The following is a 23,348-nucleotide window of genomic DNA, read 5'->3' on the forward strand; positions in this document are numbered from 1 at the left end:
GACCTGGGCACCCCGAATGGGCAGCCTATGGACACACTGGCCTCTTTTGAACCCCCCAATCAGGGGGGGTCACCAGAGACCCTATGGAGGGGGTCAGGGGATTTAAGTTGCTGCCTCTCCCAGCAAGGACACAACTTCGTCGAGGAGCTGGGAGAGCGGCGCAACAACGCATCAACTGCAGTCCCACCCACCCACACCTGAGGAACAGCTAAGTCGCAGGGCTGGATGATGGCAGGGGCGTTTGCGGTAATCCTACAATGGTTGGCTAAGGAAACACACCGGCGGGCGGTGTGTAGGAGGAGGGCCACTCACTTTTCGATGCCGCACGGCAGGGTGACGTGGTCGCACCAAGGAGGGGAGTAGCAGGAGGAGACGGCACTCGCGGCCCAGACCCAGCCGGACGGCAGGGCGCAAATGGTAGCGAGCTGGGGACCTAACTCCAGAAAGAAAAGCTCCCCTCCACGACACGCAGAAGGCGTGTGCGACAAACCACGGGAACACCAAGGACTGACAAGGAACTGGTTTTGCGCAGTGCCATTTACGAACTGAGGAGTACACAAAAGACCCTGACACCTGTGCTCACAAGATGGTGTCATGAGTTATATATGACATGTATGATTTATGGCTGCAGTTCGCAAATGAGAAGTTGCATAACCAGTATGTGTTCTTTTAATATGTGTTTTTAATAATAATAAAACTGCGGCCAACAACGACCACCACGAATAACCGGTATTGTTGGCTGACTTTATTGCAAAAGGGAAGAAAGGGCATCCAGGGGGAGGGGAGGCCGGGGAAGGGCTGTTGGGTACCCACGGAATGGGCACGTGTGGGGGTTATGCTGTGGCAGCGTGTGGCGGGCGGAAAAGGACCCCAGCGCAAGCTGCCATAGTAGAATGGATGTTTGTAAACATCCCTGCACCATGCGGCAGGAACCTGACACTGCCTGCTACATGGTGCAGGGATGTTTAGGGGAGCATAATCGGTGGAACCCAAGCGCCATAGCGGAGTGCCAGGAGGGTGGGGAACCCTGCTAGGGTCCCCCAAAGTTATTTTCTGATAGCCTTTCCATGTTGGAAAGGCCGACATGGAATGGCTGTTGGAAAATTACATCATAATTCTCACGGTGGAGCTGCCGTCATTAGGGGATTATGATGTCTTTCCGACGCACCAACGGGCTCCTTGATCCCATCGGACGCGCCTTGGACTGTCCCTCCGCCCGATGCCTCCGCCCCGCATCATAATGTGGTGGGTTGACCTCAGGGGCAGATATCTGTGTGTCTGACACCAACGTGCCGTCGGTGTCAGAGCCACCAACAGCATAATCAGCCCCTTTGTCATTTGTGTTCTGAAGTGATCTGCTAACTTACCCTCATCTCAGAGAGACATTGTAACATCATATTGCACGACAAAACACAGCAAAAGATAATGTCACATTTCATACAGTAATAATACAACCCAGCATGACATACAACATAACGTAACATAAAATACACCACATTTTCAAACAATATGCACGAACTCCATCCCTTTCCCACCGCCATCTTATGTTAGTATTTCAACAGAACGTCGGCGCTTTATGACTCTCTCGAAGAGAAAAGAATAAGCAAGAACTGGGCCTATGAAATATTTAATAAATAAAATCGGTATGAAAAATGGGCCAAATACCAAGGCCCTAATAACAGCGGTGACACACTAAATAAAAAACACGACACAGGCTACGAACATCCTCTAAAAATGAATCAGAAATTTCAGATGACCTCAACAAAATCAATCTAAAACGTAGCACGAAGTGTATTTTCAGGTTTCGAAGTCTAATGAACGTTGTAAATGGGAAAATAACGTATGTGTTAGGTGGATTCACAAAGGTTAGCCAATAAACCAAATTGAATAAAAATTGATTAATCCTGAAGCAAAAAACCAGGAAATATAATTAAAACACGGATTTGATACTTTTTGAGATGAATATCGACGCGTGAACGCGGAAATGCCTCTTCATCGCTGATCCATCTTCCAGGGGGTGCTCTCCGAAGACTGCCTGTCGTAGGGGCTTCACGTCCGTGTAACTGCAATGATTGCTTTTGCTTGTACAAATAGCTTCACGTTTTTCTAAATAGCCTTATACTTTTTTTTTTGAACCAGCAGATATTATTACGTTTTTTAGCTTGCTCAGCTGTCTCCTTTTAGGTCTGACTTGACAGTAGAGCTGTCACCTGACCTGTGTGATTACTAAAAAAGTGTTTTCTGGGAGACTACAGAGAGGGCTTTTTTCACCATCCACATGTTGGTGGACAGGAGCACACCTGCCAACTTGAAGAACAATCTCACCGTGTGAGGAGGTGGGGCAGCCTCTTGCAGAGAAGTAACCACAAGGCACTTTTGAACCCCATCCCGCCCCCAAGCCCCCTCCTTCCAAAAAGAAAAGTTTTCTGAGGCTGGTGCTGATGTCCTGGGGTGTTTTCACACACCTTAATGGACAATGACAGTGCAAAGTCTCGGATTAAGAGCTAAAAAAACACTATTTACAGGGATTTTCAGCTAGTTTTTACAGCCACTGTGTGAAATTGGCTGATGGGAGCCCATATCGTGTGTCACACAGTAGCACAGTGTGAGTCGGCAGGTATGCAGTAGTGTATGTTTTGATTCGACAGAAGTTGTGAGCTTCCACAAAAAAGTGCTCACAGCTATGATTATTCTAATTTATTTTTTTATCCAGCAGCCTGAGCCAGCAGCAGCAGGGCTACCCCTAGAGGAGAAGGCTCACTAACACATATAAAGTATCAAACTTAAATAGAATGACGTTTGACCTCCTTTCAGAGACCCAATAGTGCCACTGTCATGCTGTTAAAGTGTTTTAGATAAGTAGTTAATTAAGGGCGCTTGTTTTTCTCTGGCAGCAGCACAGATAGGAGGGGGGCAGTCAAGAGGAATGTATTGCTGTTTTCCAGTTCCAGCTCCCCCTTCCATATTAAACTTTAGACTTCAGAAGGCTGTTGTGTGTTTGAGAGTAGTATGGGATGCCCGCGGCTACACTCATTTACATGCCTTTTTAGGTATGGCTTGACAGCACAGCTCTGGCCTTTAGTTACCTTATGTGATCAGCAAACAAGAGCTTTCAGAGTACTCCTGAGGGAGGGGCATGCTCCCCCCACATGCTGGTTACCCTGATTACCGGATTGGAAAGGCCTGAAGTTGTGTGCTTCCGCTGAAAAGCATGAGAGTATTGCACTTTTTGGTGAGTGGCAAAGCTTACACTCAGTACTGTAGAACTGCGTTACATAGGGTTGCAAGCATATGACCATGGCTGGAGATAGATCTATTGCTCTTGTATTCTCCTTATTATGCTTTCTTAGGAGGGATTTTCTATTGTTTTGACAACTGTAATTTGGTACATATTTTTAATTTTACTATGGTATACCAGATGCTTGCCTTGTGGGAAAGCTTATGCCCAACACAGTAGGACTGAGCTGGTTATGGTGAAGAACCAATAATAAAGGTTGATGGGACTGATTATTTATTTTAAAAATCAGTATAATGACAGTGGGCCTGACACTTTGAATTGTTATTAATTTTTAATAAAGCCTACAGAGAGGTATTTTGTTACATGGAATCTAACAGAGTCCTGTAATAGGCAAAGGGTTTGCTGTTGGACACTCCATCTGAAAAACCATGGAAATAGAAGATTTGCACTGTGAGAATCCTTGTAAGACACTCATAGGAGAGATAGTATTTTGCATTTCTAACTGTAATTTTGCATACTTTGTAATGTTAGGATGATATGCCTGTCGGTTGTCTGGAGAAAAACCCTAAACTCAATACAGCATGCGTAAATGGGTTATGATGACAAACTCTCGGCCAGATTGGTGCACTGGGAAAAGTTATGCCCAATGTCATAAGTCTGATTAGTTTATTATGAAAAATCATGATGAAGGGATTAGGCCAAACGTAGTAATTGTGGAAATAAATAAGTTAGTTAAAGCCAGTAGACTTTTAACAGTGGTTTGTAATCACCTTGTGTTATACAATCTCAAAGGTTAGCACTGTAGGCAAGGGTTTTGCTCACTCTCACAAACCCTGAAGCATTTCACTTTGATGTTTCTTGTTAGTGCCTATTGAGAGGGGGTGTATATTGTTTTGCAAACTGGATTTGAATACGTATTTGTAATTTTAAAACTGTATGCAAGATGGTTGCCAGTTTATAGGCCTTCTCAGTTAGTTTGGAAAAAGTGTCCCAGATTCTATAGGTTTTATAAGATTATTATGAAACGTCGTGACAAAGCCAGAAACCTCTTTTGCATACTGTGAAAAAAGCATGTGTTAAAGTTTATATGCTTTTAAGGATGGATTGTTATTATTCTGTGATAAAGCCTATAGGCAGGTATTTTGTTACATGTAATCTCACATATTATCATAGTAAGCAAGGGGTTTGGTGTTGGTCACCCACTCCGACAAACCCTGGGAGTAGAAGATTTCTACTGTGATTATTATTAATAGGTCCTATAGACAGAAGCAGTACATTGTTTTGCCGACTGTAATTTTGGACATATTTGCAATTTAATAGCTGCATACATTTTAGTTGCTAGTTTAGGTGTACTTTAAAAGTCCAGCGTTGGTTATAGTGTCAAGCCAATGGTAAAGGCTATAGGCCTTATCGGGTCACTGGGAAAAGTTACGTCAGATTCCTTTTTTTTTTTTTTTTTTTTTTTTTTAATTTCTGTAATTTTTTATTGTGTATAAAAAAATATATATTTACATGGAGCATACATCTGGTTACAAAGAAAAGTTATAACAAAGCAGGTAGGCCCGATTTACTTTTGTCGAGGAGCATGTTTTAAAGGCTATGGCCCATATGTATCAAGCAAAATTGCATTCGCAAATGCCGAAATTCGCTGAATTTCGGCGTTTGCGAATGCAATTTTGCCAAATGGTATGTATTAAGGCAAAATAAGGAATCACAAAATTTGTGATTTCTTATTTTGCGATTGCATTTAAGGAATCGCAAATTTTGCGATTCCTTAAATGCAATGTAAGAAGCACCAAAAAAGTGCAATTTGGCCTTAAGGAATCGCAAATTACCACCAACTTCAAGTTGGTGGTAATTTGCGATTTCTTTGAAAAATGCACTTTTTTGCATTTTTCAAAGTGCAATGTGAAGCACATACATGCCCTTAGGGCATGTATGTGCGCCACATGTGCACCCATGCTTATTTTAGGGCTGCATCCGGGTGTCCTTTTGACACCCCTGCACCCTTGAAATTATTCTCAATTTGCGATTCTCAAATTGCGAATCGCAAATTGAGAATAACTTTCCATTCATTCCTAAGGGCCTCCTGGCCCATAGAAATGAATGGCAAAGTATTCCTTAATTGCGATTCGTAATTCGCAAATCGCAATTAAGGAATATGTAGGATTCGCAAAATGTATTGCAAATCCTACATACATAGCATTTTGCGATTCTCAAATAGCGATTCGCAAAAAATCACCATTTAAGAATCGTAATATGAGTTCTTGATACATATGGCCCTATATGATTCTAATAGTAGATTTTTATTACCTGTAGGTGGGTGTTTTGTTATACAGACTCTCACAGATTATGGTAATAGGCAAGCGCTTTTGTGTTGGTAACCCACCCAAAGAAACCATTGAGATAGATCTATTGCTCCATGCAACCCTTATTAGGTTTCATTAGGAGGGGTTTTCTATTGTGTTGACAACTGTACATTTGTACATATTTATAATGTTACTACGATATACAAGTTGCCTGTCTTGTGGGAAAGCCTGTGCACTACTCACCCAAGAGGGTCTAAAGGCGCTCAGGGCGGGGTAAGCAGCTCCGTTCAGTCAAAGAGCCAGGTTTTGAATATCTTCTTGAAGATGTCCAGCGAGGGGGCGCTTCTGTTGTCGATCGAGAGCTCATTCCAGGTCTTGGCTGCGATGCTGGAGAAGGCCCTTCTGCCCGATCTGCCTCTGTGGATGCGGAGGGTTTTGGCGAGGGCAAGGTCGTGGAAAGGAGGTTTTCCTTCGGTGAGTGGAAGGAGATTCTCTTGTTAAGGTATTGCGGTCCAGAGTTGTGGAGGAATTTGTAGGCGTCAGTGAGTAGCTTGAAGGTTACTCTCTTCTCGATGGGGAGCCAGTGGAGGTCTTGCAGGTGGCAGGTGATGTGTTCATGGCACGGGATGCCCAGGATGAGTCTGGCTGTGGTGTTCTGTATGGTCTGGAGTTTGCGGAGCAGAGACTTGTTGATTCTGGCGTAGAGGGCGTTTCCGTAGTCCAGTGTGCTGGTTAGGAGAGCGTGGGTGATGGTCTATCTTGATTCGGGAGGATCCATTTGAAGGCCTTGCGAAGGGTGCAGAGGGTGTTGAAGCAAGTGGAGGCGACGGCTTCGACCTGACAGGTCATGGAGAGGGAGGAGTCGAGTATGATGCTGAGGTTCCGGGCGTGGTCAGTGTAGGTGGGCGGGCTGCCAAGGGCAGAGGATCACCAGGTGATTTCCCAAGCGGTGGAGAAGGGTCTGAGGATGAGAACCTCTGTCTTCTACGAGTTGAGCTTAAGGCAGCTGCTGCACATCCAGGATGCAACGTCCTTCATACCTTCCTGAAAGCTGAGTCTGGTGGTGACTGGGTCTTTGGTGAGGGAGAGGATGAGCTGGGTGTCGTCGGCATAGACTATGTTGAGTCCGTGCTGTCTGACGATGTCGGCGAGGGGGGCCACGTAGACGTTGAAGATTGTGGGGCTGAGTCACGATCCCTGGGGCACTCCGCAGTTGATCTCTGTGGGTGTGGAGAGAAAAGGTGGTAGTCTGACTCTTTGGGTCCTGTCGGTGAGGAAGGAGTGGAGCCATTCGAGTGCGGTTCCTTGTATGCAGACATTGTGGAGTCTGGCGACGAGTGTGTGGTGAGAGACGGTGTTGAAGGCTGCGGAGAGGTTGAGTATGATCAAGGCCGCAGTGTGGCCTTGGTTGAGGATGGTGCGGATGTCATCTGTTGCAGCGAGTAGGGCGATCTCGGTGCTGTGGTTGTTGCGGAATACGGATTGAGAGGGGTCAAGAATGGAGTTCTCTTCAATTAGTTGAGCGTTGATGGTTTTCTCTGTGACTTTCACCGCGAAGGGGAGGAGGGAGATGGGTCGGTAGTTCATGAGGTCCAAAGGGTCTGCCGATGGCTTTTTGAGCAGGGGTTTGACTTTTGCACACTTCCAGTCTTTGAGGAAGGTGCCGGTTTCGAACGTGGTGTTAATGGTGCATCGAAGTTCCGGTGCTTTGGCAGCGGCGACTCTACGGAAGATGTGCAGGGCGCATGGGTCCATGGGTGCTCCTGAGTGAATGCCTTTTATGGTCGATTCAGTGTCTTCGGTGGTGGTTGGGGTCCAGGTGGAGATGGTCGATGGGCTGGCATTGTTGGAGGGGGCGGTGGTTTCGGAGTCCAGGTGTGTTTGTTGAAGTTGTCGTAGAAGGACTTGATTTTCAGATGGAAGTAGGAGCTGAGTTTTTTGCAGAGGTCCTGGGAAGGGGTGATGTCTGTGGCCTTGCTGGGGGAATTGGTGAATTCTTGGATGGTGCTGAAGAGTTCCATTGAGTTGCCAGCGTTGGCCGAGACCTTGTTCTGGATGAAGGTTCATTTGGTTGATCTGATGAGATGGAGGTATTCTGTCATGGCGTTCTTGTATGTGGTGCAGTCTTCCGGTCCTTTGCTGTTTTGTCAATTCTTCTCGAGATGTCTGCAGGTTTACCTGGATTCTTGGAGCTCTGTGGTGAACCAGGTGGCCTTCCTGCGGCATTGTCTGTCGGGACTCCATAGGGGTGCGAAGTTTGTTTGCGCAGTTGAAAATCCATCTGTGTAGCTCTTCGGCTGTGAGGATAGCATCAGTCAAGGTGGAAGGGGTATCGAGGTTGAGAGTGGAGTTGAGGAGCTCTTTGGTAACCTTGCTCCAGTTCCTTTGTGGTGGGCTGGGTGCAGGTTTGGGGGTAGCGGGTTTGTTGATGTGGAAGTGCACGCAGTGGTGGTCGTTCCAGAGAGGTTGCATGGTGTAGCTGAAGTGGATGTTGTTCCCACCTGCGAAGATGGGGACGAGGGTGTGACCTGCCGTGTGGGTGGTAAGGTGACAAGCTGTTTCAGTCCGAGGTTTGCGAGGTTGTCCAGGAGGATGGAGGAACTGGGGTCGTTGAGGTTGTCGAGGTGGAAGTTGAGGTCTCCGATGAGTATGTTGTCCGAAGAGGTAATGGGATGGGGTGAGACGAGGTCGGTGATGGTGGTGGCAAACATCATTTGAGGCCTGGGGGGGGGCCTGTAGGCGAGTGTGCTGTGCAGTGTGGACTGGGACTAGTCTGTATCTGGGAATCAAGGTGCTTGGTGGTGGTCGGGGTGTCGCTCGTAGCGAAGGTGGTGAGTCGGAGGGAGTTCTTGTGTGCTATGGCAAGTCCCCCTCCTGGGCGGTCGGGCGGTCTTTCCTCTGGATCTTGTATCCATCGGGGATGCCGGTGGCGATATCGGTCCCGGGGAGGCTTTGGTCCAGGTTTTCATGAGGAAAGCGACGTCCGGCGAGAGGGTGTCAAGGAGGTCCCAGATCTCTATGGCGTGCCTGTGCAGGGAGCCCACGGGGAAGAGTATACATTTCAGTGCTTCGGTGGTGTTGGGGTCTGATGAGATGGCCGTGGGGGTACGGAGAGTGGTGAAGGTTTTGCGGCAGTGGCGGCAGGAGAACTGGCCGTGGGTGGAGTTCGGCGTGGTCAGCTGGCAGTTGATGTGTCTTCCAGGGTTGAGTACGAGGAGGGCAGCTGAGTCATAGTGGTGGGTGGTCAAAGGTCCAGGGACCCTGGCGCTGTTCCCGGTCAGGTCGCAGGTGGGCTCAGGCGGGCGCAGACAGACTTGCCTTTTGCGCGGGAAGAGGGAGGGAGTGGCAGCCAGGGGGCAGGAGCGGGGATTGGCAGAGGGAGGGGCCATGGGGATGGCAGTGGCAGGAAAGGCACAGCCTAAAATACAGAGAGGCACAATAACTAAATACAGAGGAGGCACAGTAAACTAAATACTGAGAGGAACAATAACTAAATACAGAGGAGGCACCGTAAACTAAATACAGAGAGGCACAATCACCAAATATACAAATATTGGGCACAATTACGATCACTAAATATGCAATATACACTATTGGGCATGATAACAGAGGGACAGAAAACGGGCCCAACCCAATTCAACAGTGGCGCAATCACCTACTTGTGCCGAGCACTGCACAGGGCAGCGGCACAGCAGCGGAGCTTGGGAGGGAGATAGCATGTCCCTGGCCAGGAGGTTAGAGGTCCTGCTTGCGCTCCCATGCAGCGGCCGTCATTAAAAAGGGAAGGGGGGGGTGGCAGCTGGGGGACAAACTGAGTTGGTTATGGTAATGAGCCAATTATAAAGGTGATATTCCTCATTATTTTATTTTGAAAAGTTAAGCTAAAGGCACTAGGCCTGGCACATTGCATTGTTACTACTCTTTATGAAAGTCTACAGATAGGTATTTTGTTGCATGTAATCTAACAGAAATCCTGAAGTAGGAAAAGGGTTTTGCTGTTGGGTACCCCATCTGACAAATCATGGATGTAGGTGATTTTCTGCATGAAAACACTTGAAAGACACCCATAGAAGAGATAGTATTTTGCAATTACAACTGTAAATTTTTATACTTTTGTAATTTTTGGATGGTATGCCTGGCGGTTGCCTTGTGGCTTAGCTCAATACAGCATGCCTAAGTTGGTTATGGTGATAGGAAAATGGTAACAGCTGTAGGCTCGGTTGGTTCTCTAGGAAAAATATTTCAGATGCCATAGGTTTGGGCTCTTTATTACAAACAATTACAACAAAGACAGTAGGCCTGATTTATTTACTGTGTAACACATACGTTAAAGCCAGTGCTTTTGCACTGCGTTAAAGTTTGCAAGCAGTTATCTTGTTACATAAAATCCCACAGATTACCTCTGCAGGGTAGGATTTTAGTGTTATTTACCCATTGACAATCCTTAGGGATAGATGTTTTTCACTGTAATAATTCTTGCTAGAATCTCTTCGGATGCCTGACCGGCTTGAAAGTCTGCTAGGATCTTGTGATAAAAAGTAATTAAATAATGCATTCATCATTATCTATCTATCTATCTATCTATCTATCTATATATATATATATATTCACTGAAAAAACCATAGGTTTCACACCAGTTATAGTTAGCTGGAAATTTTACTGATATAAAACCATTGAAATTCCCACGTTATAGTTAGTCGGACTCACTATAACTTGCGCGTGCAATGCACTGCTGATGACATCACATATTACATCACTCATGACATGGTCAGTGACATCACTCATGACATCACTGATGACACCATCCTTGTGACACAGTCACGGACCTCCTCTCAGTGTAAAGTAACCCTTGAGACACATATTCAAAAATAGAAACTGAAATTTTTAAAAAATGGACATACCTATATCAGTTACAACAAGCAATTCTGTACTTCCACTATCTATGTACACATCCATTCATTCACCAACAGTTCTATATAGTCACTCATACATATACTCACTCATCATATGAAGAGATACACCTATACATCCTGTTACACACCGACATTCATCCAAAAGTTACTCACACACATATTCACACGTGCAAATAAACTATTGAACAACCATTTATTTGAATATATAGTTATACACACACTTCCACCTTACTTCTATTGAAAATTACACATATTTATTCTCTTAAACAATCACTTATAGAAACACATACTTATTTAAACAGGAAATCTTACAATCTCTTACTCTCACATATACTCACTTATATACATCAATATTCATATATACTAGATTAAAACATATGTAGTTACTGATAAAGACACTAGTGGGACAGTCATTCACTCACTAACAAACACATATAGACACTCATCCACCCATACAGTCCTGTACATATGCTGTCTTCAAAACACATACAAACAAAGAGTCAGTCACTCATGCATCTATGTGCTAAGTAATACCTCCACCAAACCATATAGACACTCATACTGATACTACTAAAAATATCAAATAACCCATATACATACGCATGTAGCTACTTACCAACACACGTAGCCACTTATACACAAAGTGAAACACTAATATATGAATTTAAATATTAAAACATAACTCACTAATATTTATTTTTCAGAAAGACACATATTCACTGGATGGTGTCATCAGTGATGTCATGAGTGATGTCACTGACCATGTCATGAGTGATGTAATATGTGATGTCATCAGCAGTGCATTGCACGCGCAAGTTATAGTGAGTCCGACTAACTATAACGTGGGAATTTCAATGGTTTTATATCAGTAAAATTTCCAGCTAACTATAACTGGTGTGAAACCTATGGTTTTTTCAGTGAATTTAATAGGTTTTTTAAACGCTAATTCCTAACTATAACTGGTGTGAAACCTATGGTTTTTTCAGTGAATTTCAAAGGTTTTTTTAATGCTAATTCCTAACTATAAGTTTCACTTTATAAATAAGACTGTTAGCACTCTAGTTGTTCTTTTTAACACTCTGGTACATTCTCTCATTGGGCTACAGTTGGGCTACATCTAGTTGAATTTTGGGCTACATTTTCAATTTTTGATCTCTGGTGGCCATCTTTGGGCTACATTGGGCTACTTTGGGCTACATTTGGGCTACATTTTGGCTCTAACATATATTAAGCCCAATGTAGCACAATACATATTTTTCTAAAGTTAATGTTTTTTACAAACCACTTCAGAATAGGGCTACCTCTCCCTACAATTATCCCAATTTTTTATTTTTTATTTTTTGGGGGAGCGCTCCCGGAGCACGCCCCGGGGAGCGCCCCGAAAAGCGTATTTCTGAAAAGCGCCCCGGGGCGCGCTCCGGGGAGCGTCCCGTGAGCGCCAATATCGCAAACGAAAACATGATCGTGACGTATCGCGTAGCCGCGACCGCGTGATACGCACGGCGTAAGCGCACCCGGAAGTACTCGAGCGAATACGATCGCACAACGTAAACTTCCGACGCGCTTACGCTGCGCGACCCGGGGCGCGCCCCCGGGCGCGCCCCGGGCGCGTAGCGTAAGCGCGTCGGGTCATGTGAGCAGAAAATAACACTTTTCATTGGTTCATAACAGTTTTGGTTTCATAATGATGAAGCCCCTGGTCTTGTGACCTGAAAATAACACTTCTCATTGGTTCAGGACAGTTTTTTTTTCTAAATGATGAAAGACCCCACCTTTTTTCCTTATTCTGACTTTGTCCTTTGACTGAGGAAGACCTGTTTGTTGCTCTGTCTACTTTTTTGCTCTTTGAGTAATATTTTGTACTTTAAAATGGCTTCATTAGTAGCATCAGCTGGTGCATCTGCCCCACCACCACCACCACAACAACCAAGAGGACCAGCTCCAAATTATATTGGTGGTCAAGAACAGGAGGAGGAAGAGGAAGAGGAAGAGGAGGAGGGGAGAAGAAGATGGCTGCCAGAAGAAAATACACCTTATAAACCCAAACCACACTTTATTTGGCAGTTTTTTTCAATTCCAGAGGGGAAAAAAAAGGTGAATGCGCCCAAAGTCACTTGCCTCATCTGCAATGATGAACTTTCACGGGGCAACCCAAATAAGAAATATTCTTTTGGTAACTATACCATGATTCGGCACATGACAAGAAAGCATCCAAACAACTACTCTCGTGCAGAGTTCCGGGAACTGGCCAGTAACCTCCCCCATTCATCAAGGACCCCCTCCCAAAGAAACCAACCCACTTCCTCGGAACCAGAAACATCAGAGGTGATGCCTTGCATTCAGCCGAGATTTGCTGATTTTAAAATTACTTGCACTGCTTGTGGCAAACTTATCTCCTATGGGGAACAAAGTGTGAAACTCATCGTCCTTGCAGGTGATAATCACAAGTGCCCCAAAAAGAAGTAATTTTTTGGGTTTTTTGTTTTTTTGCTCCAGTTGAGCCAGTTTCAATTCCCTTTTTTTGTTTCTCCCCCCAAAAAAATACAAAAAAATATATAAAACTGTTTTGAAAAGCCAAAAAAAGTTCAAAAAGTTCAAAAAAAAAAAAAAAATATAAAACAACAAAAAGAAGAAAAAAAAAAGTTCTTTTTAGAACTACCTCCAATTTCTAAATCAAAACTTCATTTTTTAAACACTCTGTCACCTTTTTTCATCATAGTGCGCTCCCCGGGCCGCTCCCCGGTGCGCGCACCGTGCGCTTCCCCCGCGCAAAACGAAAAAAAAAAAAATAATTTAAATGCCCCGCGGGGCCCTTTTATAGCCCCCACATCAAACCTAGGGGGTCAAAGGGGTCTATCCCTGACGCCTTATGGTCAGTTCCCACTTTGTTTTAGCCACCTCTTATGTCTCGATTTTACCGAGACACAAGATGGCGACCGCTCTGGACTGTTTGGAATGTTTACAGACACCCGAGAGCCAATCAGCTTTTCATGCGCACCTCGCGTGTCGCGCCTGGAGCGCTCTCCGGTGCGCGCACCGGTGCGCTGCTATAGATATATATATTTTTTTGAACCTAAATTACTCAAAATCCACTGGAGCACATATCTTGAGACATAGCAAAGGCACATCGGGCTACCAGTCCCTACAATTTTGCCAAGTTTGGTGTAAATCCATTCAGCCGTTCGGGCTAAAAGTGAAATCGACCGCCCTATGGAAATGAACATGGGGAAAACGCGTTTTGTGACCCCCCTTTTATCTCGGCCCCCGCTTGACGAATCCCCCCCAAACTTTCAAGGAAGGACCGGAGCTCGACGAGGCCATTTTCAGGAAATTTTCAGGCAGATTCGTCAACCGGTGCCAAAGTTATTCCAAATAGAATTTTGAGATTTAACATTGAAAAAAATCCTAACTATAACTACCTACTGGCGACCGCCAGTAGGTAATATATATATATATATATATATATATATATATATATATATATATATATATATATATATATATATATATATATATATATATATTATACGAACAAACAAGGTAGCCCCAATGGAAAGAGCCAGCCGGCAGGTAAGTATTTCAATCCTTTTACTGGAAACAACTCACACACAAGCAGCAGCGTGAATGTCAGCATCCGCATTGAATACCAGGCCAGACGCGTTTCGGGAACAGCGTTCCCTTCTTCAATGGCTCGTAGAAAATTTGAAATTAATTGTTGAACAGCACAGGCGAATATCAGTGGAGGAACTGTTCGGTATTGGTACTAGCGACAGGAAAAACAGAAAAGGAAAAGATGTACCACAAAGTATTCAGGGACAATCTTGAAAGACATATACAGAATACTTACCTGGGCATTCTTCTCTCTTTGAAGAGTGTTGGTGAGTTGGTGACATCATCATCCTGAGCATGGAAAAGAAGAGCAGAAAAAAGACACTAAGAGGAACCCCACTTCACCCCCATCCTGACCTATCTCAATAAGAGACTATGCGTGAAGAATATTTATATTTTGGGTTGCCTCAGGAACAGCCGGGTCCTGCATTTTGTGGCAGCACTCTTCATTCGACAAACCGGCATACCAGGTCAGAGTAAAAATAAAAAGCCCTTCACGTTTCGGAGCTCCTGCTCCTTTCTCACGGGCACAGTGCATGCAAATGGGCGGCACAGGAGAAAACAAACTGAGTCACTTTAAACAGTCAATTTTATCGCCCCCTGGTGGGCCTCATGAATGTTCATACCACACAGCTTTCTGGGACTCGTAGTGTTGTTGCTCCTCAATTACGTCCTCCGGTGGACTCCGACGCATTTGCAGAGTTATCGCTGAATTAACGTTCTCCAGTGAACCTCTGAAACAAAGTATCCGGTTTCCATTTCTTTAAAACCGTTCCTCCGCACACTCAAACATATTCCAGTCTGTGCGAAGCGATCCACTTTCCTTTCATGGTGGTGCGACCCCCCCCTCCCCCCCCCCCCCCCGGCCGGGACTGGCCGGATTATATCATCTTTACGAGGTGTCCCCCTGCAGGGACGCTCTCAAGAACAGCCGGGGGACACCATCTCCTAGTTTCCATTTCCAATAATTTTTTAGAGTGATTTTCAAAGTGATGCCACACCGTTCTACAAGGCCATTTGTGCTATGCCGCCATTTTAATCTGTTGTAGCCCTAATGCTGGCCCACCATTAGTTTAGCTGTCAAGGGGCTTCCCTGATCTGTTAATATTTATTTAGGGAAACCTACCCATGAGAATATATCCACCATAGCATGGCCTATCTGTGTGGTATTGGTTTGGCTTAGGGGGACATATTCCCTATATCTTGTGGTGTAATCCATCATGACTAAAACAAAATGATAACCCTATCGGGAAGGCCCTAAGGGTCAATTATAGGAATACATGTCATTAATACGCATGCTTTACATAACTTTTTCTCTGGGAGGTTCTGGGATTAAGAGCTAGGCAGGTTGAGATTTCCCTCTCTCCCTTTATAGTAACCCCTTTTATTTGGAAAACTGGGGACCTACCTCGTTGGGTTCTTCTTCCTCGGCACTTCTAGCCCAAGTGTCCTGGAGAAGGGGGTCCTCTCTCTGGGCTACCCTGAAGCTTATATTTGACTGCCAAATCACCTCCTTCTTCCATGTAGTGAAAACTGATTAGTCTTTCCATTTTCAAATCTTTTCTGGTTCTTGCTTATCTTCACTTTAGGGATGGCCATTCCTCAATATTCAAGCCTGAAAAAGGTGATTCTTCCCACCATGAATCCCTTATCTACGTTTCCCGAACCACATACTTCTACTGAGTCTCTCTCTCTCTCTCTCCTGTAAGCTGGGTTCCCACAGGACAGGAAAAGTACAGGCAGCGCATGCTTTCCTAAAACACATTCATTGGTCTTGTGAGAGTTAGTATAAATGTAGAACAGGTTAACTTGGTGACTGGGCTTACATACTTTCAGATTAGCTTGATTTGTCTTTTAGGCCCGGTTTCAACACTAATGAGTGTTTTTTCTCAGCAAGAGTGGAGTCATGAATCACTGGTCTTAGATATCACACAAGGGCAGTAGCAGCCCGTGCAGGTAAGCGCGGTGGGCCGGTGTCGCGCGGACGGAGTGAAAGTGACAAGCAACCGATAGGGAATGGAAAATAAATAAATGAAACCACTTACCTTGCGCTCGCCGCACTGCCAAGTGCAAGGTAAAGTCCTCCTGTCTCCTGTTCCCAAGTTTCAACTTTCTCCTCCTTCTGCTCCCCCAGGTTAGACCCTGGGTGTCACTGTCCCCATAGCTCACTCGGCCCCCGGTAGCGGCGGACTCTCAATGGTCCGATGTATGGCTTGCCCGGGCTCCGGGGTTCTTGCTCAGCCACCGCTTGCACTGAGGAGCCCTCAGACAGCCCCGGATTCCGTTGGAAAGGTAAGTGGTTTTATTCATTTATTTTACATTTCCTATTCCGCCCCACCGCACTCACCTGCACGGACCGCTACTGCACAATGGCAATCTTCCCCTAGTGGCACACAATTGCTTCATAAAAGGCAAAGATGCGTGCTTCCCTTACATATGGAAGCAGTCAGCACATGAACATTCGCCTCAGCACACATGAGGGAAGACCCAAACAAATCTCCCTCTAGGCTGTACTATAGAGTGAGCAAGCTTTGGCAATGCCAAAGGGTCTGGTTTATGAACAAAAATATATTTGTGTCATTGATGGGTTTAGACACTCAAAAGGTTATCATCTATGCGCTGTCACACACTTTTGCACTCATGCATCCATTCATTCATCCCCGACTCATCCTTGCTTGCACCCTCTGACTCAACCACATTAAAACACATAGAAACTCCACAGCATATGAGAGATAGATTAAAAAATGCAAGCAGAAAAAAGAGTGGGAATATGCTTGCAATATTGAAACTAATCATAGCAGCTGGTGTCCGTCTTGTAGTGATATAATACATAGTCAAACATTGTTTTAAAGTTCAAGGGTGCTCGTCACATTTAGAACCAATGTGTTGGCAATCTTAGAACGTTAAAACAATGATACACTATTGTTAACAGCATCAAATAATGGTTACCTGGTTTAGAAGAAGCGGCCACTCAAGCTGTGGGACACTGCAGATGAAATAAGTGGCAGGCAAGCGACCTGTCCGCATGGCCAGGGGGGGCTGTCTTATACTCTTTAGAAAAACTAAAATAAAAAGAGGATAATCAAGGACTCTCAAAGTTGTTGTTGTAATAGCTAGGGCTTATAATCGTGCACAAGAGGGTACAGGAGGAAAAGAGGAAGGGGTAATCAAGGGAAAGGATCATACAATGATCAGGGATCGAACCCTATGGGATCTCAGATCTCAGAAAGTGGAAGTAGTGGGAATATATACTCTTAGCTTCAGGTCTACAATGTTAGAACTGTGGAAGGTGGGGCTACATAGCTATATATTGCCCCCAAAACCTCAAATTTATGGAGATGGGATTATCCAAACCAATATTATATGGGAGTCAGGAGGAGGAGACTCCACATCATTATTAATTTAAAAGCAATAATTGTCCTGCAATGGTCCTCCTTGATATGAAGTGTCGAGAACCTGTAATGAGACCCCAATGATTACAACATATTCGAACTTTGGATAATCAGTTCCCACAATAAAAGGTTTCAGTAGCTTGGACATTAAGCAAACCTTAATCAGTATAGGGTTTTCTGCATTCTTTTGTGTGACGACCTGGACTACCGTATAATTCTCTTGATCCCATCTAAACATTGAATAGTAAATGTTCCTTGTTGTTGTGGTGGCTTCGTCTGTAATCATTGACACACCTCTTTTAAGATGACCACATCACAGTGAAGTAACAGTCAACTTGTACTCTCAAAACCCCTCGACCCCTTCCATTCTCTTGCTGATGTCACCTTTGCGTTTGAACCTGTACAGCACTTCCTTGCCTTTTGGTTAGGTTAACCCTCTACAAATACCACACGCTTATATACGTAGGCACCATCACCAAATCAAGTTTTCCAGACTTCAAAAACATGTGCAGCCTATAACATCTGAACCTATCTAATAAAAAAACGATAATATTTCTGTGTAACGCATAATGGAGCAGGCAGAGGGACTTAAACATGCATCCTTACCTTCAAGAAGCCAGTGGATGTCTCCTTGTGGTTATATTACTAGAATAATGAGCACTAAATATAATGCAAAGAAAGTCTAAAAACCTAAAATATCACCCAGGAAAGCATATATAGGAAAGGATAATTGTATTCTACTTCATTCCACGTATATATGTACCTGGACGAAATATATCTTCAAGTTATGTGGATGTATTGAGAATAGTAAATCTATGCTTACCTACGTATACTTACCTTGTTGCTATGTTGGTCACTGTTATTTTAGCTGCAGTGTTTTTTCAGCACGCTATTTCTGTAGTCAATATTGTGACATATAATCACTGTACACTGTGACCTCTCAAACCGAGACAACAGAGGTTTTGGTAAGCCCAACTGTGCTTTATTGGTTGATCTACATCAGATAACACTAGAGCTACAGCCTCTCGGACTCTGTGATTGAAGGAGAGCAATGTCAAAATCCGAGCAGACCCATTTCAAAACGTTTGGCAGGACAAAACAAATTTGCACAATGAAGTTAAAAACAGCGGGAGCAGCTGACTTTGAAGCTGGGGAACCAGGTTCGGATCTGGTAGAGGCGCAAACATCGTGTGATTCTGGACAAAGCACTTGGGGGCATGTTATCAAGACAGGCGATAAAATTAACACTGTTTTAGCGGCAGGAAACGGCCGCAAAAACGGCGATGATGGGCTTGATAATATGCTCTATGGAATTCCAATTGAAGCCCATGTTAGATGTCCTTCACATCTAACATGGGCTTCAATTGGAATTTCATAGAGCATATTATCAAGCCCATTATCGCCATTTTAGCGGCAGTTTTCGGCCGCCAAAACGGCGATAATTTTATCGCCTGTCTTGATAATATGCCCCTTAATCTCCCCGTGCCTGGTGACTGGTGTTCATGTAAAGCGCTATGATACCTTAGGGTTGAGTTTGTGCTATATAAAACTGAAGAAAAAAAATATTAAAAGAGCTTCATTTAAGGTTTGGCAGAGCTGGAGAATCACCATAAATTGGCATTGCTTCCATCCATCCAAACTCGCATTTTCTGCAACACATTTAGAGGTGAGGCACAGTGGCGGCTGCTCCCGATGCGACTAGGTAGGGTGGCAAGGGGGAGACATAAATACATTAAAAAAATATACATAAAGAAAAATACAACTTTCCTGACACTGGGTCCACTCTGTTCGCTCCGTCTTCCTCCTCTCCTGATGCTCGACATACTGTGCAGGCTCCCAGATGCCGATGTCAGCGCTGCTCTCATGCTGGTAATAGCATTACGAGCATGAGAGCAGCACTGGCATTGGTCTAAGCAGCATGCTTTGCAGCTAAGACAGTGCCTGGGAGCCTGTGGCTTTTCGCCACACGGCTGTACAAGACAGTGGACTGGAAAAATGCTAAGTGCGCATGTCAGTTTGGCCGGCCTCCATGACGTCCTCTTTTTGCTAATGCCTCAAGGCCCTAAAGCATAATCAAAACAAAAGCGAAATACGAGGATGCCCTCATGGGGGATGTACATATCTGTTTTGTGTGCGAGATGAGAAGGCTCCCTAGGACAATTTGTAAAAGGTAAATCATTCGATCTGTTCAATTGCAGTACTATTAAGCTAAATAAATGGATTCTTAAGTTCACAATTCGCAAGTGGCATTAAATGTTCTTCATATTCTATCAGTAATCTCTTGAGTGTCGATCAAACTTCAGAAGCTGTTCGTCTTCTGTGATATTATAATACATTTGCATCCATTAAATCTACATCGAATGAGACAAGATAAGCTTTGCTGTTTCTTCCATGTCAATGCATTCCGCGGTAAAAGGCCTCTGTTGCAGGAATCAAGGTTTTTCCTTTTTATTTATCTAGTGTTTTGCTCAATTGAATAACTTTTATTTTACAGCCACCACTATTTACTGATGAACCCCCATTAATCCTTTCATTTTCAGTGGTATACGCATTCCTCACCAGTTTCCTGTGGCTCTACAGTATTGAAGAGAGTCAGACAGTGAGTTGCAGACCAATTGTTGACAGTAGCTGTGAAACACAATCGGTCAAATTTAAGATTATTTCAAGCAATCCAGCAAGACAACTTGCTGTGTTGTGCTGTGTCAAAGGGAGCAGGCAGGAATGTGCCACTTTTACCAAACTATGGAGCATTCCTGCTCTCTGCCTGCGCCGGCACACAATCTGATGCCTAGCGCCGACGCAGGCATGCATACACCATGGTGCAAGGGTGCCTGCGTTGTGGGAAAGAGACACCTTCCGGCACAAAAACAATCCTTATAGTTTTTTTTTCTCTTTTTAAGTGCGCTGCGGAATGCAGCAAACTTAGAAAGAGGAAACAACAAGGAGAAATAAAGATATTTTATATTTTTCTCGTTGCAAGTCCCCTGAGAAGGCGTTGAATTTTGACCCATTCCCAGGTTTACTCTGCTTGGGAAATCTGAGGATGTGCCAAAATCCATGGGTGGATGTGTGGGGGCACCCACTCTCCACCTCTGGAACGCCATCTCCGGGCCGAGTAACCCAAGACTTTGACTTGCTCTGCCTTGATTTACTCCAGATTTACAAAACAATACAGGGCCATGCAAGGTGGCCTTGCATTACTTGGTCAAACTGAATTAAGTATTGCTTTGTTCTCGTGACACCATGCGCGAGGCAAGGTCAACGCAATGCAACGTAAAATCTGGCCCAATGGCTAGTAACAGAATTTCGGATACAGGTTTATGGAAACAGTTTTTGGGTCCCAGGAGAATCAGAGACTATGGGTTTCTAGTTTTGTCAACTGGGCCTTTCACCTCTGGTGTCCCGGGGCCATGGTACTACTGGACTCAAAAGGGAGCACTGAGTAACCCATTAACACTTGACCCTCAAGGCAATGAGGCAGAGCCATTCAAGGCTTACTATGGGAGGTGGGCTATAGATCTTTGCATTATGGGGCTTGAATTAGCAGAAAATGGGTAATAAAATACAAAGGTGTCTCGGAAGGGGGGGGCCAAGAGTATGCAATAAGATGACACTGTTCAGGAGGGGGGACCAAGCACACTTAAGGCCCCCATGAGGTCCACCAGGGGAACTCTCACTGGGGCACAGGGTCAGAGGGGGCACACCTCAAAGGATCCTTTGTTGTCGCTTTCCTCTGGGGCTCACAGCATTGATTGCTGTTCTTTGTCTTGTTAGGACAGCTGTAGACACCGCCTCTAATTACTGACCTCCTGCAGAGCCATACTTTCGCCCTGCCCCTAAATCAATTTGGATTCTTCCCTAATGGAAAATGCAGCACTTCCAGCATGATCAGGACCCAATCCCCACACAGCTTCTGGGCTGTCCCTCAAGGCAGGCCTTCCACCGAAGGATGCAGCCCAGCAAGCCTTTCTATCTGGAATTTCTATCAATTCCTTCTTATGCAGGCAATCCTTAGCTGTCCGTACACAGCCTTGCCTCAGGTTGTGTCCCTAACTGGAAAAGGAAGAAGCAGTGCTTAATTTGAGCCGATGGTTTCCGGTGCTCCGCACCAGCACTTAATTGGCAGCACCGCATTTATCTGCCACATGGTGGGCTGTTTGCCTGATTTAGAGTGAGCACAACAACAGTTGTTTACTAATTCAATATGCATTAAAAATGGCTAATACCTGCCACCCTTGATAATGTTATAGCTTTGCGGGCCTTGAATAGTCTGAATTGTCACACTTGTAGGAGTGTGATGGTTAGTAGCTGGTTTGGTACTGTCATTGGCAGCGCTGGCAGTGGCAAGGGGTGGTGTAGGCTGCAGAGGCATCCTGATGAGGGCCCTGGCACTTTATTTATTACAAATTAAGCACTGGGAAGCAAGAATACATTATTTAAAATTGGCACACAGAAGGCTTCTCTCCCAAGCTGCTGCGTGGTTCCTGGCACTGGTCAATGAGAATCCTTGGTACCCAAGACAGAGTAATAGCAAAATATAGCACAAAGGTCCCCAGTAGGACTAGAAAGAAAGAGTGTGTGTGTATAGAGAAAAACAAGAGGGAAAGAAGAAAGGGAAATTTCCCTCTTGGGAACTAGAACCCTCACACACCCAGCAAGCTAGGTGTCATGCTTCATCATATGGGTCCTGCTCCTCGTCAGACTGGCGCTGCAATGTCTGACGGGCACCCGCGAAGGGGCTCTTTAGCAGAGATCTTTTGTTCCAGCCATATGGTGCATGCGTGTGAGAGGGCAGAAAAAATGTATAGTCGTGAAAAAGTGGTGGTGATTAAAAAAGGTAAGTTAGTCCACAAGGATTTTAATAGCGTGGCTGACTCCTTTGGTTAAAATAGTGGGAGGGGAGATAGACGCTACGAAAGTAAGTGGCGAAGATATCTGCAACCCTCTGTTTAGGTCGACATGTTTCTTGCTAATCTAGCAATTCCTCAGGACTTTGGTGTCTAGTACTACACAGTGAATTAAAAACTTACATACAACCTTTATTTTATTGGTCTGTGATGGGCAGGCCAACTGGTCCTGCCTCAAGTGGTGCAACCTAGAGAAATGGAGAACATATAGGAAGGGTTGTCAGCATAATTCTCCTCTAGATACTAGGTGCATTTCCCTATATATAAAACACACACACAAAATTATTTACAAGACTCAGCCGAGTCAAAAACAATGGAAGATTGGATCAAAAAGCGCTTACCCTAAGTGTGTCCCTAAGGTGCCCCGCAGTCTGCTCCTGTGGGACCTGCACAGAAGAGTCAGGGACCTAGGGAAGGTAGGGGGAGGGAGGGAAAGGAACAATTAATTTCCTTAAATGGGGGCCGGTATTTAATTGCTGGAAAAGAACATTCATAGCCGGGCTGAACTGGCCAATCCCGCTACTGATGTCCAATGTCCAGTTCTCAGAGCGGTAACTGTAGCAACGTTAGGCTTGCAGAGTGGTTCCGAAGGTACCACCCTTCCTGTGTTTAGTGGTGATTGACAGGGAGAAACCCCGAGCCTCGCCGTGCCCCTCGAGTCTGCAACGTCAACAGGGAGTGGAGACGTGAGAGTGCGAGGGGAGGAAAAGCCCGTGTTCCCCTGTCAGAGTAACATCCACCAAAAGGAATGGCAAGGTACGGTCCCCGTTTCCTGAATAAGCCCAAGTGCCCCAGATTAGCCTGTCTCAGACTCCACACAGGACCACAGCACGTAATTGCACCGAAAACCACGAGTATTTCTATGAAGCTCAACCCATTGGTGAGCCAACACCATTCCAAGGAAACTTACCCAAACGGCGTGCGGTCTCTGCCTGCAAACCTACCCCCACGTGCAATCCGTGCGGGATCCGGAGCAACTG

This window comes from Lissotriton vulgaris, chromosome 1_1, assembly GCF_964263255.1.
Source record: "Lissotriton vulgaris chromosome 1_1, aLisVul1.2, whole genome shotgun sequence".
Lineage (NCBI taxonomy): Eukaryota > Metazoa > Chordata > Amphibia > Caudata > Salamandridae > Lissotriton > Lissotriton vulgaris.